General features: G+C 35.0%; 2 long non-coding RNA genes across 5 annotated transcripts; both read right to left on the reverse strand.

Moving 5' to 3' along the window:
* Nucleotides 1-584: 584 nt before the first annotated feature.
* LOC116175870 lies at nt 585-10635 on the reverse strand. Its single transcript, XR_004146375.1, has 2 exons — nt 10559-10635; nt 585-683 (listed from the first exon to the last, which is right to left on the reverse strand). It is a non-coding gene; the product is annotated as an uncharacterized LOC116175870 (long non-coding RNA).
* A 3878-nt stretch (nt 10636-14513) lies between these two features.
* Nucleotides 14514-15679, reverse strand: LOC116175869. Of its 4 annotated transcripts, none has more exons than XR_004146372.1 (4): nt 15589-15679; nt 15395-15462; nt 14894-15337; nt 14514-14822 (listed from the first exon to the last, which is right to left on the reverse strand). It is a non-coding gene; the product is annotated as an uncharacterized LOC116175869 (long non-coding RNA). The 4 variants fall into 4 exon arrangements; XR_004146374.1 differs by having other exon boundaries at nt 15512-15651; XR_004146373.1 differs by lacking the exon at nt 15589-15679 and having other exon boundaries at nt 14894-15028; nt 15177-15337; nt 15395-15558.
* Nucleotides 15680-15858: the final 179 nt, after the last annotated feature.

Below are 15858 nucleotides of genomic sequence, written 5' to 3' on the forward strand. Positions count from 1 at the left end.
GTTCGTATAATTATTTACAATACCTGCCATGAGGATTATAATAGCGGACCCCAGGCCACGTTAACCGTGACCAGTGTCGACCTTGGCATTGGGGACTATTTAAGACACCGCCCTAATCGATAGCTGCCAACAACCTTGACCTTAACAAACGTTCCGCGTCGCACTTGATTTTCCATCAATATTTTAGTACGTTTTCCCAATTGCGTATTAAAACTGGTGCGAGTAGTAACCTTCTTCACACGCGCGATATACCTATACATAGGTAGGTGATTAAAATGTACATATTTATTGGTAGGTATATGGCGATGCCTGTAAAAATGAAATGAGCTGAAGTAGATATTTTAATAAAAGTTTATTTTTGAACGGGCGCGTATTTATACCCCACACAAATAATTGCTAGCATATTTACATATTGCTCTTTTGTTAGATCGATCAATACGGTAGGTAAAGGTCGTTCCCAAGGTCGTTGCTTTTTAAAGGTTTATATTTATGTAGGTACTTTACGAATTACACATCAGGCGACCTGCATACTACTGCGCATTTCCAAAAGGATTCTTCAATCGTTGCTTTATTATTTTATTTTAATGCGCCGCTTGATTATTTAGGGCGTTGATGAAGCTGAAGTGGTCTTTTCTGATACATATAACATATTAGAAAAGTTGGCACCCACACCAATCCGTTGCCTAAAAAAAAGTTTCCGTAATTAAAATTAATCGACAACTCTCAATAAAACATTTTAGACCGCAAGAGCATAATTTTACAATAACATTTCGGATTTATAAAAAAATTCGTAATGTCATTCGACTGAGAAGTACATAATTATGTAAAAAAATATTGGGAGGCAGAGGGGCTCAAAACAAGCAGTAGCGTCTAACGTATCTCGTTTAGGAGCCACCCCCATAAAAGTGGTGAAATTTTCATTTCTTCTTTAATTTTTTCTCAACAAGTAAGACTGGATGCGGCACAAATGATCACAGACTTTGCCGCTTTACTTGTAACGAAACTTTAATCTCGGCTGCACCAAAGTACATTAAGGTGTCTTTCTCTTGATGTTGTAGCATGCGGCACATCTTTGAATAATGAATAGGTTTTGGGGTATTCCCTTTCCGATTTTAAGAAAATGTGTTCATAATTGCTACCACGAAAATGTGCACCCCTGAATGGGGGGTACGAAAAAATTCTGATTTCGACGAAATTTGGTATTTGGAGATTTTTTATCGTGAAAATCTGAAATTAGTTTTTGAAAATTCGAAAAAAAATCCGCCGCAATTCTTGGCCGGGCAACGAAAATGGAGAGAATTCCGAGGAGAATTCCGCAAAATTTGTTGTGTACAGTGATTCAATTTCAATGGGATTAAATGGGTAACTTTCTTATTAGCGCAGATAAACGAAAACTGTTTAGGTACTCGTGACCTCTCTTTTCCTGGTTATTCCATTGCCGTGTTCAGAAATAAGCAAGCTGCCGTCTTTTGTTTTTCCCGAGAGATCGATTCCTTCAATTTGCTGGAACTTTTTAACGTAGAAATCGATGCCGTCAGTCGTTTGTTTCTAGCCCTTTCAGTAACTGGGGCGTAACTCAAAGTTAAAGAAATTTGTTTAGTCTCTTTTGAACGATGTAGGTAATATGACCAATAATTGCTTAATAGATATTTGTGTATAGAGAAGAAATTGGAGATTTTCAACTCGAGTTCAAAGTTTGACACATTGTCAATTGAACGAGAGTTGAAAAACACTTTCTTCTCAAGTTTTACACATAATTTTTTCTGAAACTACAATCAAAATTGAAAAATTATCGTATGGGTTTGACACACAGCAATCTAGATACAATGTCATCATTAAGATTATTAATGCACCAAATCAGCCATTGTTTTTTACTTTCCTCGCTAGAGAGAAATATGACATTTTCTTCGCCCTTTTTAAAGCGAAAGTAGTTGTTTCTAAAGTAGTTTCAGAAAAAGAATGTTATCATATCAAAATGCGAAAATTTTAAATAACTGTCAACCGGACGAGAATTTTCAAATTTTTAATTTTTAAGAAGAAAAATGTGACCCATGAAATCCCATTCGATCTGGGACACGTTAATTTTTAATTGTAGAAGTTAATGGGAACAAATAGAAGCATCTTTCCGGAATGGAAATCAGATATCAGTGGAGGCTCCTTGTCTCCATTCGCTTTAAATAAAATTAATGGATACCGTAGGTGTTATTTGAGAAATGTCAAGATCTTTCATATATTGAAAACGTATCGTTAAGCTTCCTGGTTTGGGAAAGTGAATTCACCTTGTCTTGCAACTTCGACCTTAAAACTCGCGATTTCCTTTTGCAAATCTCTGTAACCTATTAACGATTTTATTCCAAAGACTATTTCTAAAAAAGTACTTACTAATAATCGAAGAGAAATCCATTTCAACCTTCGTGACCTCTTTCTAAGCTAATAATATGAGGTTAGGAAGAAAAGTAATGAAAGTTGTATATTTAGTGAAAGTAGGTATGATACCTTTTGTCACTAAAAAGTGGAGTAGGAGTACAGTGGAACGAGAATTTGTTTTTAGTCTCATTTTCTCCTTTATTCAATCTCACTTTCAAATCACATAAATATTTTTCAAAAAATGTCGAGCGAACAAATGAACATTCTAGTAATTTGTGTTTAATTTGCAATTACACTTCATTAAATCGTCCTTGATGAAAAATAAACCTTGGTTCGTCCCTGTTATGTAAATATAGTTCAATCTTAAACAATTTGCCCTCGACTCGAATTTGCCCTTCGTACCCGGATATCAACGAGGACTAAAGCTTGATTGGACTGTTTTTTTTTCCGTAGCTCTCGTCAAATAGGTAGCAAATTGATTCGGCGGAAGCACTTGTTAATAATTTCCAAAGCGCAAGTGGACTTCGCTTGAAACCATTTGATCTAAACTAAACTTACGTTAGACCTGCTTGTCCATACGATCGGGTCGGGAAGTGAAAGTACGGTCGCAGCTAAGAATAGCAGAACTTGTCTTCTTTATATAATATAACAGTGACCTACCTACTTCGACTTCTCGAATTAGTTTATGCGTGCCTCTTCAACGTAATCTCTTTTGCTTCTTCTTCCTTCAACCAGCAGGATTACAGTGGTTGCCCTCATCTAATTTACAATTGATAATATTTTTGACGTCAATTTACGTTACATTCCCTACACGGAAATGTCATTGAATTTATTTATATTTAAAAAGTTTTTTTATGTGACGTTCAATAGTCCTTGATTTAATAACGTTTTCATTGATTGTTGGAAAAATGTGAATATATTCCCACAAAAAGAATTTGTCAGTTGGTCATTGCCACAACGATTACCGTGATTTTTAGCACTCTAAAAGTAATCACTGATATCAATTATACTTATATGTGAATTTTTAACAGGAACTTCTACAAAAATCCCCTACGCGTACCTACGTATATAGGTCCCAGTCGCTGCAGGTTGGATTGAATTGGCTATCAATTCCATACAACAGATAAGAAAAACACATCGGCGATAACGTTGTGCGTCTAAACCGCTTTTCACTAAATCCAAATTTTTAGGTCAATACCCGTCCGTAAATATCATCGCAATCGCTAAATTTCTACGATTGTTCAGAACAAAGGCCAACTTCCACATCATTAACTTTTGTTGTTTAAAAATGCTTTCACTTTTTACATTGAAACTTTTTCTCAATTGTGTTTGTAGGTTACATTCTTTTACTCACTTTCTCTTTCTCTGTTGCGAATTGATGCGACCGGCCATATAATAATGCATTAATATTATCTACTTTATGAAAATTGAAGAGAAATATCGAATTTGCCGGCATAAGTAATAAATGGAAGCAAAAGCCTTGAATACACAGCCGACCGCAATAATCGGATAGTTTTTACCTTGACCCGTGTAGTCATGACCTGGATTTGCAATTACCTACATGCTCTATGGATTGTGAACTCAAGTGCATCTTGTGGAGGTTGTCTATTTATCCACCTCCGTACCGCTGTCCCTAAATTTACATAACTAATGCGGAACTCATTATAATAGGTTTACGCGTTTTTATTTTTAAGCAATAACAAACACTCGCCTAGAATGTCGTGTATATTATCGAACGCGTTGATAAATTCCACCATTACACAATGTCTAAAGTGTAGGTATAACTTTCATTTCGTTGGTGTCCAGTAATTGAATCTATCGATCTCTGCTATAATGTCTTATATCAATGGCTATTATCACTGTTAACACTCGGCGTTACCTATACAGATTACAGAGTGTACAGAGCTTTTTAAGGTGTGATCTCGGAAACTAAGCCAAATAAATTTCAGTTTTTCGAGATGAGTTTTATACGTTCTTGAAAAAAAACGGTTTTTTCTAATATAAATCATACTGGCTAATGACTAAAAAATGTTTCAAAAACCTATTTGCCGCGTAACACAACTGTAAATGATGAGTAACGGGCAAACATAGACCATAGCAGCTATCAATTAGCGAAAATTTTTATCCATATTTTACCGTCTTTTGTTTTAGAGATATGACGTAAGCTATTTTTTTTATTGGTATAATCCTATTTTTTATGCTCAATTTAGGAAGAGCATGAAATTTTAAGACCAAATACGCTAAAAAAAAGTATGACACTATATTTTAAAATATTCGAGATAGGTAATTGCTTTTAAAGGTATAGAACCAAAAGCAAACTTCCAAGTTTTAATTAAAAAAAAATCAAGTAACCATGTATCAATTGCGGTTAAAATGATGACACTTCTTCATCAGCTTGTTTGTCTGTTTTTATTATATGATTTTTCCGTAATTAAGTTGTGCGATATTTGACTTTGACTGAAAAAGAGCGAATTTAAAAGCCATCTCGAACAAGATCTCGAATATTTCAAAATACAATATCACGCTTTTTCAGTGTATTTGGTCTTATAATTTTATAGTCTTTCCAAATTCATTATAATTAAAAAAATCATCGCTTACGTCATATCTCAAAAACAAAAGACGATCCTTAGGAGAACCATTAATGAATTGCAAACCTAAAATCGAGCCTATAAAAACTTACTTACGCCTTACGCTTACGCCAATCATTTCACAGCCTTGGTACACAAATAACTATTTTGTCGTCTTTCTGATGGTGCTAAAATAAAATTTTTATGACTTGTAGGTTTTGAATAAATTCCATCAACTTTCTTATTTCTCATGGATATAAGTAGGTATATATTGGATTCTTACACTCTAGTAGAGAAAAAGATTACAAAATCGGCGGGCGATATCAAATAATACTTTAGTATTTCAATTGGAAATTACTCTTGAATTTTTGCATTGAAGTTTACAAAGTATTTCTTTTGGCAATAATTCCATGGCCGTGTTGATGGTAATGCAAGACAACAAAGGAAAAGTGTTAAATTATTTCAAACAAGCCATGGAATTATTGCTATAAGAAATACACATTGTATAATGGAAATAAAATTCAAGATTAATTTTCGATTGAAATACTAAGTATTTGGTTTCGCTGATTTTGTAGTTTTTTTCTCTATCGAGTAACGTAAAAATTCAATATGGCGTCCATAAGAAACGATGTGATTTACTCGAAACCCACAAGTCCTAAAAATGTTATATTAGAAAGATGATAAAAAATCACTAAGGTTTGTTAATGTTTGTTAAACTTTAAAACGGAAAATTTAATCAGCATAAAATTCTGCATAAATTTGCCCACTTAGGTAAGCGACTGTTTATCTCTTATACGGTTTACGCGAGATCCCCATAATAAAAATGAAAGTCAGGTGCAGCCAAATTCTTGACAGAGAGCAGCTTCTTAGCATAAACCAGACATTTAAAAAACATTTTTGACAATTTCAAGGTACGCTCCCAAAATTTTAACGATAAATCCGTCGAGCCGTTATCGCGGAGAATTGCCAACTTACGTACTATGCGATCAAAACTGAGCTGCTGTCGAGTCACCTTTGAAATTTTTGTTTACATGGAAAATCGTATTTAACTTGGAACTTCCAAAGGCGACTCGACAGCAACTCATTTTTATTCGCCCGTTACATACATACAGATGGGAAAAAAATTATTCTTTGAAAGTAGCTTAAAATGATCTAAAGCGTCGATATTTGATGAAATTTTGACATGTCCAAAAAACGGTAATCGTAATAGCCACTGTTATAGTATAGTGAATACTCGAAGTTCGAACGCTTGTACCATGAAAAATTACTAAATGCTCTGTAAAATATTCTTTTGTATATTATAATAATTTATTTCAGACTTCTAAACAGTTACAGAAACTGGTATCGAAGCCTTAAAACTATTTTTTTTTTAATATTCCAATACCTAGCGTTGCAATAGTATATTTGTAATTTATAATTAGTACATAGAGGTTTTTTAGCTCAAAAGTTTCCCAAAAACTATTTAAGTATAGGGTAATTTTCACTAAATCGTGAGTTGTAAAAATAATCTAGAAAATGACAAAACGATCCCCTATAGTTCACAATACTCCGAGAAAAAGCTGATGTACTGAACAGGATAGAGCACAAATCATAAAATTGCAATTTCATTGTCAGAATAAATGTAATTAATGTGATTGAGAACTAGGGTATCGAATTTCAGTCATTTAGTAGGGACGGCAAAGATGGCATAGCCTACTGGGGGCAAAGATGGCATAGCCTACTGGGGGCAAATTTGTAAATCCGCCACTGATTTACATACACAGAATTTAGGAAAATTCACTTTTACTTGATATTGTGCTTGATTATAAATACTTACCTACATATTTGAATGATCAGGTAATTACAAATGTAACCTTCTGTGATCAAAATTAGTAGTTTCCATTAACTATAACTGTTTTAGTGGTTTATTCACATTTTTCCGAATAAGTGGAATAAGTGAATTCGTGGATCTAAACAGAGATATTTTGCAAGACCAATATACAGATGGGCACAGACCACAGTGCTTTTTTTTAAATTTTAGATATGAATACGCACCTTTAAGAAGGTAATTTTTGTGATTGTCCCAATTCATAATAGACATGAGGTTTTATAAGGAAAAAGTATTAGAACAAAAATGTTAAGAGTAAGCGCCTCCAATAGTTTGTCATTTCGTTATTAAATTTAACCGATTCATATCTAAGCAATGGTATTTAGTCAAGGTCCCAAGATTTTTGTAACACAACCGTGGTACAATATAATTGTCTCACTTGCGGCCATACTTTAGATAAAGCTATTTAAGTTAAACACTACCGCGCGACGTGCGACGGCGCGGCGACGGTAAACATGACCTTGCCCAAGCGTAAGTAACGGAATTCTATTGCTTATAACCGACAAGGTCAACAACAAGAGTAATCGTTCTCCTGTCACTGTTTACTGCTTGACTTCTGATGAAGCAAAAAGAGACAATACACAATTTGGCGCCGGCAGAAATAACTAACTGTAAAAATATTTATAGCGGTTATAATTAGTACCCTTGAAAAATAGCGTATTTCTTAATTTCCAACTTTTCATTGACTTATTACACAAGTTGACAATGTTGTACTTTCGAAGTAGGTAAGGATTGGGAAATGTCAAAAGGGCGCTGTACGCGTTTTATTATCCAATAATGTATGCGTTGCCTAATAATGACGGGCGTAATTTGCAAAATCAGCTTTTAATTAGATAAACTTGGTCTTTAGAGTGATTAATCGCGAGCAGTACTAACAGATAAGCGTATAAGCGACAAGGGATTGGGTGACCTAAGATCTTATTAAATCAATTGTACAGATAGTTAGTTACGACCTTGATCCCTAATTTATACCGCAATTCAATTGCAAATACTTCCGTACAATTGGAGGTCATATAAAATTGACTAAACGTGTGAAACTGAAAGGATCTTGTATCTGGGCTGTGGGCAATTACGATTATGTTACTGCCTTATTACCCCAAGGAACGATATCTAAATAAGAAAATAAAGTAATAAAATATGTACCTACATTGCATTAAAGTCAAATTTTTGGTCAGAAGGTCGGCTTTAATTAAAACAAGGTTATACCCTTGCAATTTTAAAAATTATGATGGGGTTCATAAGTGTACGCACCATGATGTCACCCATTCCTTGATTGCAATTTCCGCTCTTCTAACACACGCCCTCTTTCTATTTTTACAGAGGTTAGGAGCAATAATTTGTGTATAGATGTTATTTCACTTGCCAAATAAATGTGCCCTCATTATTAAATGTACAACGAGAGATTTAAATTAGATAGATAGCCTTGGCCATGGATGCCGAGAGCCAAAGTATTTTTAAGCGGCACCCAGGTTACATAAAACATAGATCCGTGTATCTCATACTTACGGGTGCTAAATTAACATATATTTACCCTTCATTCGAAAGCACCTTGAAAAATAATCGCGTTAGATAATAAAATTAAGATTCAAGGTCTTACAAATAATAATTGTTTTATTCCAAGTTGCCAATTGCGATAGCTACTTTGTTTTAATGTTTATCGTGGTTAATGGTAAGACGCGGTTTCTTCATCCATATTTCCAATTTTGATATAAATAGCCATTCTACACCTACGCCCGGTAACTATCCATTTGTGGAGTACGGCTTTACGCAGCTCGTCATAGGCCCGAACATTGCAATTGAAATACGCGTTAACGGGGCGAATTATTCGTAAAACGCCGGACAGTTTAAATGGGCGTTTATTAATCATCGGCAATTTTGTAATATCCAATGGCTCTCAATTTCGATCGTCTTCCTCCGTAACGGTGAGAGATATAGTGTATAGGTTAAATGGGGGCAAAGTTGCCCATTTTTGTGACTAAACAATTATTAAAATTGTCAAATATCGTTTTCATTTTTATACATTAGTTTTAACGATCGAAAATGGACGGTTCCGATTAGCACCTTTTACGGGCACTTTTTGTAGGAAAATCTGAATCTGTAATCAATATTTCCATAGCACGCTAGATGTAGAAGCTACATGCTACTACTACACTATGCTACTAACGGGCGATCAAAAATGAGTTGCTGTCGAGTCGCGTTTGGAAGTTCAAGTTAAATATGAATTCCCATGTAAACAAAAATTCCAAAGGTGACTCGATAGCAACTCATATTTGATCGCATTGTACTTTCGTATTTGTTATGGACACCCATCCTGGATTTTTATGGAATGAGATAGGGGACAAAACAGAAATTCATTTGAATGCATTTCCATCATAGACATCATGACGATTCAGCAAGATCTAGTTATCCGTGGATGTTTTGTTGAGAAATGAATGTAAAACAATCCCGAAATAAATCTTCCTAAATATTTTCAAAATTTTGATATCTTAAAGAACTCTTTAAAAATGGACGGCCTGAACCATACTCTAGTCATGTAACTAAATTTATACTTATTTCCTCTTCGTTTTAAATTTAACGAACATCGTCCTGAAGTTTTAGCATTTTCGATTTTTATAAAAATGTAAAAATTGGGTTATCCCAGAGGAGAATATAACCGAGAGGATCTCTCCTACTGTCAGATATTCAGGTCGAAGTTCCCACAGAATGGTACGATACGGGAAGATAAAAAACTAGAAACTGCATTATAAGATGACCTATAAGACACCTAAAAGCCATTTTCATTAACAATTCGTGTCAGCTCCTTATTGCTTTGGGGCGATGCGTTCTGAAACAAAATCAGCCCTGTTTAATTTTCGATACGCCAACCTGTTTTGCCAAAAGCTTCAGTTAAGGACGATTTTCATTTTTCCCTTTCATTCCAACATTGCATGTAACTAAATATAAGTAGGGATTGAATATATTTATAGGGAAGGGCGTCACTAAAATGGTAATTGTAACCTTGGCGAATTATTACACCTTACACCTAAGACTCCATTATCAGTCATTAAGCATTTGTGACGAATAAGGTAGGTAACTGCGACACTTGATTTCCGAGAATAATCTATACTGATAATGGTGGGACTGACATTGAAATTTATCGGGGAATTTTGCAACGAGATAAGAGCTTTATATACAAGATTCGTGATTGCCGTAGAACGGCACGTAGGTTGTACTCCACTATTCATAATTTTATCCCCTAATAAATAAACCGTCTCTTATTAAAACGGAACAAGTCTGCGTAGTACCTTCTGAGAAGTAGAGTAGGTGTACTCCCACACTCGCCCTTTGCGCGCATTCTACCCTTCCCGTTTCTATATAATTCGGTTGTCCTTGACCGTCCACGAGCGGGATTTTCGCAGAGCCCGGGAAAACGACAGGGTGATGAGGTTTGTTATGATAAACGGTGACGGAAAATCTAAATCAATCGCTAAAATATAGCTACAAATAATAAATAGATTAGTAGTAGGTTAAATTATCTAAAAATTCACGAAACACTCTAGAACAACTGCACTTGAATTTCGTGTACATTTAATTTTAGCAAAAATTCGCGCGATTTCCGATGTTAATACCAGGAAACGCAAATGTTACGTCACGAAGCAATTGTTCCAAGAATAATTTATTTTTATTTTGGCATTGCAAGGAAAACGAATATTTTTTTCATGTTCCTAGTACATTTGTAATGAATTCTTAGGCCAACATTAATTAAATAATTACTCACATATACTGACATAGTGTAAGACTTATTGTGCCGTTTAGAGCTACCTACTTTTTCCATTTGCTTCATGGAAATATCACACTTACTGCGTCAAATAATCGCACGCAACTTTACATGGTGGGGTTTAGGAAAACAAAATAAACAATTAGAGCACGGTAAAACTCCAAAGGACACATTCTTCCTGCACAAAAGATCTTCGTCTTGATTCACAATTTAGGGCAATAAACTAAAACGAGGAAAACCTTTTTACTTTTCAGTGATACATCATCCTATTTTTCAACATAAATAGTCACCCGCGTTATTCGGACACTGATCATAACACTATAGGTACAAGTTTTCCTGTCAGTAATACATACAGTGCGTCTCAAAAGTAACGCAAAAAGCGTCGTTTATCCTGTCGTGTTCTTATTTTTTTAGTATAAAGTGGGACACAAAAAAATGTCAACATTTGACATTTTAAAACATGACAGTCGTAAACAGTTCCACGTTAGACCTAGCTGTCGAATGTCAGATTTCTGTCGTTTTATACGATTAATTTTCATTAGTACGTAGCTATTCTTGCAGGACTTCAATTCTTTGTTTCTCATTTAAACGAACCGCATGATCAAATAACTTTTAAGCTTCAAGAATAGCAACGTGCTAATGAAAATTAATCGAATAACCGTAAAAATTTAGGATAGGTCTAATTTGGAACTGTTTACAACTATCATCCTTTAAAATGTCAAACGTGTAAAAAAATAAATTTTGTATTCGAGGGGGATAACTTTTGGAATACAAATCATGAACCCCCTCTACGTAGGGAGCTTAACCCCTAAAATTTTAAATGGAATCCTATGGCAAATGGCACATTATTTGAAAGCCAATTTAGTCGTGATTACTAATCTGCTTTGCTTTTTAAATTCTATTGATTCGTTTCGGAGATAATTCGCATTTGAAATGGTTTTTTCTAAAAAAACCAAAACAAATGCGATCTAAGTCACCTTGTATTAAAATTTTGACGCTTCAATTTGTTTGTTAAACTTAAGTGAACCTGTCAGTTCTCCGAAACGAATCAATTAAAAAGCAAAGCAGATTAGTAATCACGACTAAATTGGCTTTCAAATAATGTGCCATTTGCCATAGGATTCCATTTAAAATTTTAGGGGTTAAGCTCCCTACGTGGAGGGGTGAAGACTTGGGTTCGTGATTTGTATTACAAAAGTTGTCCCCCTCGAATACAAAATTGACGTGTTCGAGGATTTTTCGAAATTTCTAAATTTAATACCCTAAAAGCCCTCTGTATACTTCTCGTTGGGCCACTCTGTATAGCGCGGCGATTTTCTTCGACTATGAGTGTTTTAGCGAAAGATGAATACGGAAGTCATGGATTAAAACGGCGCATTCGAAGGTTGCATTTCGGATGAACGAATGTAAATGAAAAAGGTGGAAATAAGTGTTAGGTTTTCCCTTTAATATGTGAAGCGAGTGATATTTCCTAGCCAACTTGTTATTGTGGGTTAACTCGGGGAACGCCAAGGTTGCACCTAATGAAACTGTTTAAAAATGTTTACCTATTATTTGTGTATTTAATTTAAAACTGCCAAGGTTAATGCGACGTTACAAAACAATATGATTAAGTACGACATCTTTATTGTAGTACACTAATGGCCCTTTGCACCGACAAATTTAAGCGGAGCTTAAAATCCATGGCAAGCATTGTCTCAATAATCGTTACCATAGCTTTTAAGCTGCACTTAAGCTAAGTTTCGCTTAAATTTTTCGGTTCAAACGGCCTAACTACACTACAACTTAGCTTTTGGTTAACTATAAATTCTAGAATAAAATTAGGGGCGATATCACTTAGGAATAACAATTATATGCCTACCTGATTAGTAAAAGATGGAATATCATTCACAAAGGAAAATATTAAATTAGTTGAACTGTAACCGGGAATATTATTATTTATCGCAAGTCCTTGGCAGTACAATATATAATAATAAACTTATTTTTAAACCCAATCTGTTTGTAGGGACCAACGGAATTTTTTCCAATCATTAAAACAACAAAATATAGCGCACGAGTCTGATTACCTATTTCTCCTACGATTTCAAAATATACACACTCGGAAAATATGTAGTTTATCGACTGCGTGATAGGAGACATTTAAACAAATCCAATTCCTATTGCCTGAATTTCTTATAACGCCTTCAAGTTTTAAGGACAATTTTTCTATTGATAATAACTTTTGTCATTGCAAACGTTTTTCAAAATCGATAGGTTGCCGATTTGAGAGGGGGGAGGACTCCTGCAGTAACAGGGTACCTCAAAACATATTTTCTTACTCATATATCCCTAATAACAACAGCATGAGTTGCTCAGTTTTTATGTCAAATTGTCAGGGGAGCAGCCGGGAGGAGAGAGGGGTTATTGGGGCTTTAGCTCTCGTGGACATGAAAGAGGGCCGCTATCGTGAATCCCTTTAACAATTCACCGCCTTCTACATCTACAACGTTCGCACCTCAGCCTCTCCCAAACCAATATTCCTGGTTACGCCACTGCAAACTGCAGACTTCCGTCTTACTCGATATACATATATACAAGTGATTTTTACTTACCTACTATGTTGTGTAAATGTTTTCATAGTCATTTTTTCCAACCCGATTGAATGATGCAAAATCCCTAACATATTAAATCGCACATCAGTTTTAATGGGAAATTGACATGGGAATAAGGTTTTTTTTAGATTTTTCTTCTCATCTAATGATATACGAATTAGCCATTATGTTATCAAAAATTCGGCAATAAATCCAATTATCAAAATCATGTTTAGCCATGCCTAGTAAGGCGACAAGATACAAAGAATCGCATACTATTTTCAGTAGGGGAGTTTTTTGCCACTCGGCTCGTATTCGGAAACCAGACTTTTGATCCGGTTCATATTCAATAGCATTGAGCCTTGAACTCGTAGAAATCGATTGGCGAAGGTTTGACATTGCCATCTCTTTTCGTTCTCGAATTAGACGGGGAACAGACAGACAGACGGACAAAACACACATCAGGGGAATTTTTTTCTTTCAAAAAATTCCCCTAAAAAGTAGATTCAAACGATATTCAAGTCGAAATTAATATTAGTTGACAGCTGGCATTCATTTTTTTGTAAAAACCTGTTAAATCTCAACCGATTAGAAGGAACTTTTATTCGTGGCGATGCACAAACAATTAAATGTCGCCATTTTAAATCCAATATGGCGAACGTCACAAAATGGAGTTTATAATAGTACTCAATTTCATATGAGTTTCAACTGCATTTGTATATAAATCGCAAAAATTATTTATTGATGAATGACATATTTCGACAAATATCGGCATCCCGCCAAGACCTACCACATTGGCTCCTTCTATTGAAACATATACCCATTAGAAGTTCTGCAACCACATAGACAGATACATTTTTGGTCATTTGACTCCTTGCCCCACTTAAAAATTCGTGGAGAGTTGCAACCATTAGCAGAGGGGCAACAATTGGTTTTGCATAAAGACTGATCTACTTCAGGATAAGAGACTCCTTCCAATTAATATCAGGAAAAAGGACGTACATTTTAAGAAAATCTGCTTTTTTGAAATTGAAGTTGGTTAATTTGGTAATTCGCTTAGCTGGTCTATGGACTTTGTAGACTATTTCTAGTGCAAGATGAAGTGGATTAATTTTATCCCAAATTGGAGTAAGGTATGTGACCCAAATAACGCCATACTAAGGTTCGACCTACCACAGCTTTGTAAATATTTTCCAAAATATTCTGTATCTTGGTAATTAATACTTGCCAACATATTAGAACAAAATTAATTGTGAGGAATTATTTTTTGAGTTTTTAAACTAAAAAAATTTCATTTTATCCAGCAAGCTGCAGTTGGCGTTATTATAAGAACATCCTGTTCCTAATAACGCCAACTGCGATATTTCTTAAAAGAGGACAAAATATATAGGGTAAACATTTATTGAAATTTAACTAACGTTCAAAATCAATACAAACATATGAAAATTTGTCTTTTTTGGGTAATCCTACACATTCCTCGTGTACTTAACGGTTGCAAAAGACACAAAGGCGCATATCGCAGATCCGGCCTTTTTGGCAAACAAAACAATACCAAACTCTCCTTAGCTGCAGGTTTTCTCTTTTTCTTCCGATTTACTTGGTTGGAAGACCAAGAACACTCTTTAATTGCAGATTGGCTCCTAATCACGCCAGTAGAAGATTGTTGGCGTTATTAGGCGCACTTAACCTAAAATCTGCATTACTGATTTTACAAAAATGTTTTTGTTTTAATTGGAACTATTAACTAGATATAACATAAACTTACCAAACACCACGCGGGTATGAACAAATCTAATTATTAGAGTGTTTGAACATCAAATATCTTGCATCAAAGATGCAATGACGAATGGTGGTTATTGCCGCCAAAATCATGCATCTCATGTGGTGACACTTGTTTCATCTATAAAGAAGGTTTTAATGGCTGACAGTCTTCTTGGGTATGAACCTACAATGCCACACTGGCAATTTTTTGTATTGCTTACGTGGTTTTCCAAAAGAGGACGTCTGGCGTTATTAGGAACATGGCGTTATTTGGCTAACGTACATACCTTATAGGTCGAAGCTGTGGACAAGTTCGGCCCAAGAGCTGCATGTAAACTTCCAATTTGGATACAAACAAACAACAAAAGTGTAGAGGAACAACAAGCAATATATTTTGAATTAGGCTATTTTCTCTGCGGTAACCTGGAGCTACGAATATTTTGCAAATCTAAAATTGGCATTGGTTTCATAATATCTAGCAAAATCCTATGCACAGAATGAATACCTTTCATACTTTGTTCTGGACAAAGAAAATAAGTTTTTCCCTGGTAGGTACACCACGTTTTCAAGATTCTGTAACGGCAAAACAAAAATTGAGAATTGCAGAGGTACCTACACCTACATATTGCACTACTAAATTGCGCGTATTATGCAATAACATTAACAAATTGCGCATTTCGTTAATTACAAGATGATTACCTACAAAATGAAATCGCGCACGTTTTGCCATTGTTGAAGCAAAAATGATTAACGAATTGATTGTCAATGTCACATGCTATTGACTGTTTTCCTCGAGGCAAGGTCACGTTGTAGCGTCGGGACGCTGTGCGTCACATTAACGTCAGAGGGTGGGAGCTGTTTCCAGGACTACGTCCGCTGACGCTCCATTTTACAATTTGTTTAAACTTGAACTTTAACCTTCGGCAAATTTATAAATCCCGTGTTTAACGGAGTGATTACGCTTTTGTT

Source organism: Photinus pyralis, unplaced genomic scaffold (assembly GCF_008802855.1).
Source record: "Photinus pyralis isolate 1611_PpyrPB1 unplaced genomic scaffold, Ppyr1.3 Ppyr1.4_LG7, whole genome shotgun sequence".
NCBI lineage: Eukaryota > Metazoa > Arthropoda > Insecta > Coleoptera > Lampyridae > Photinus > Photinus pyralis.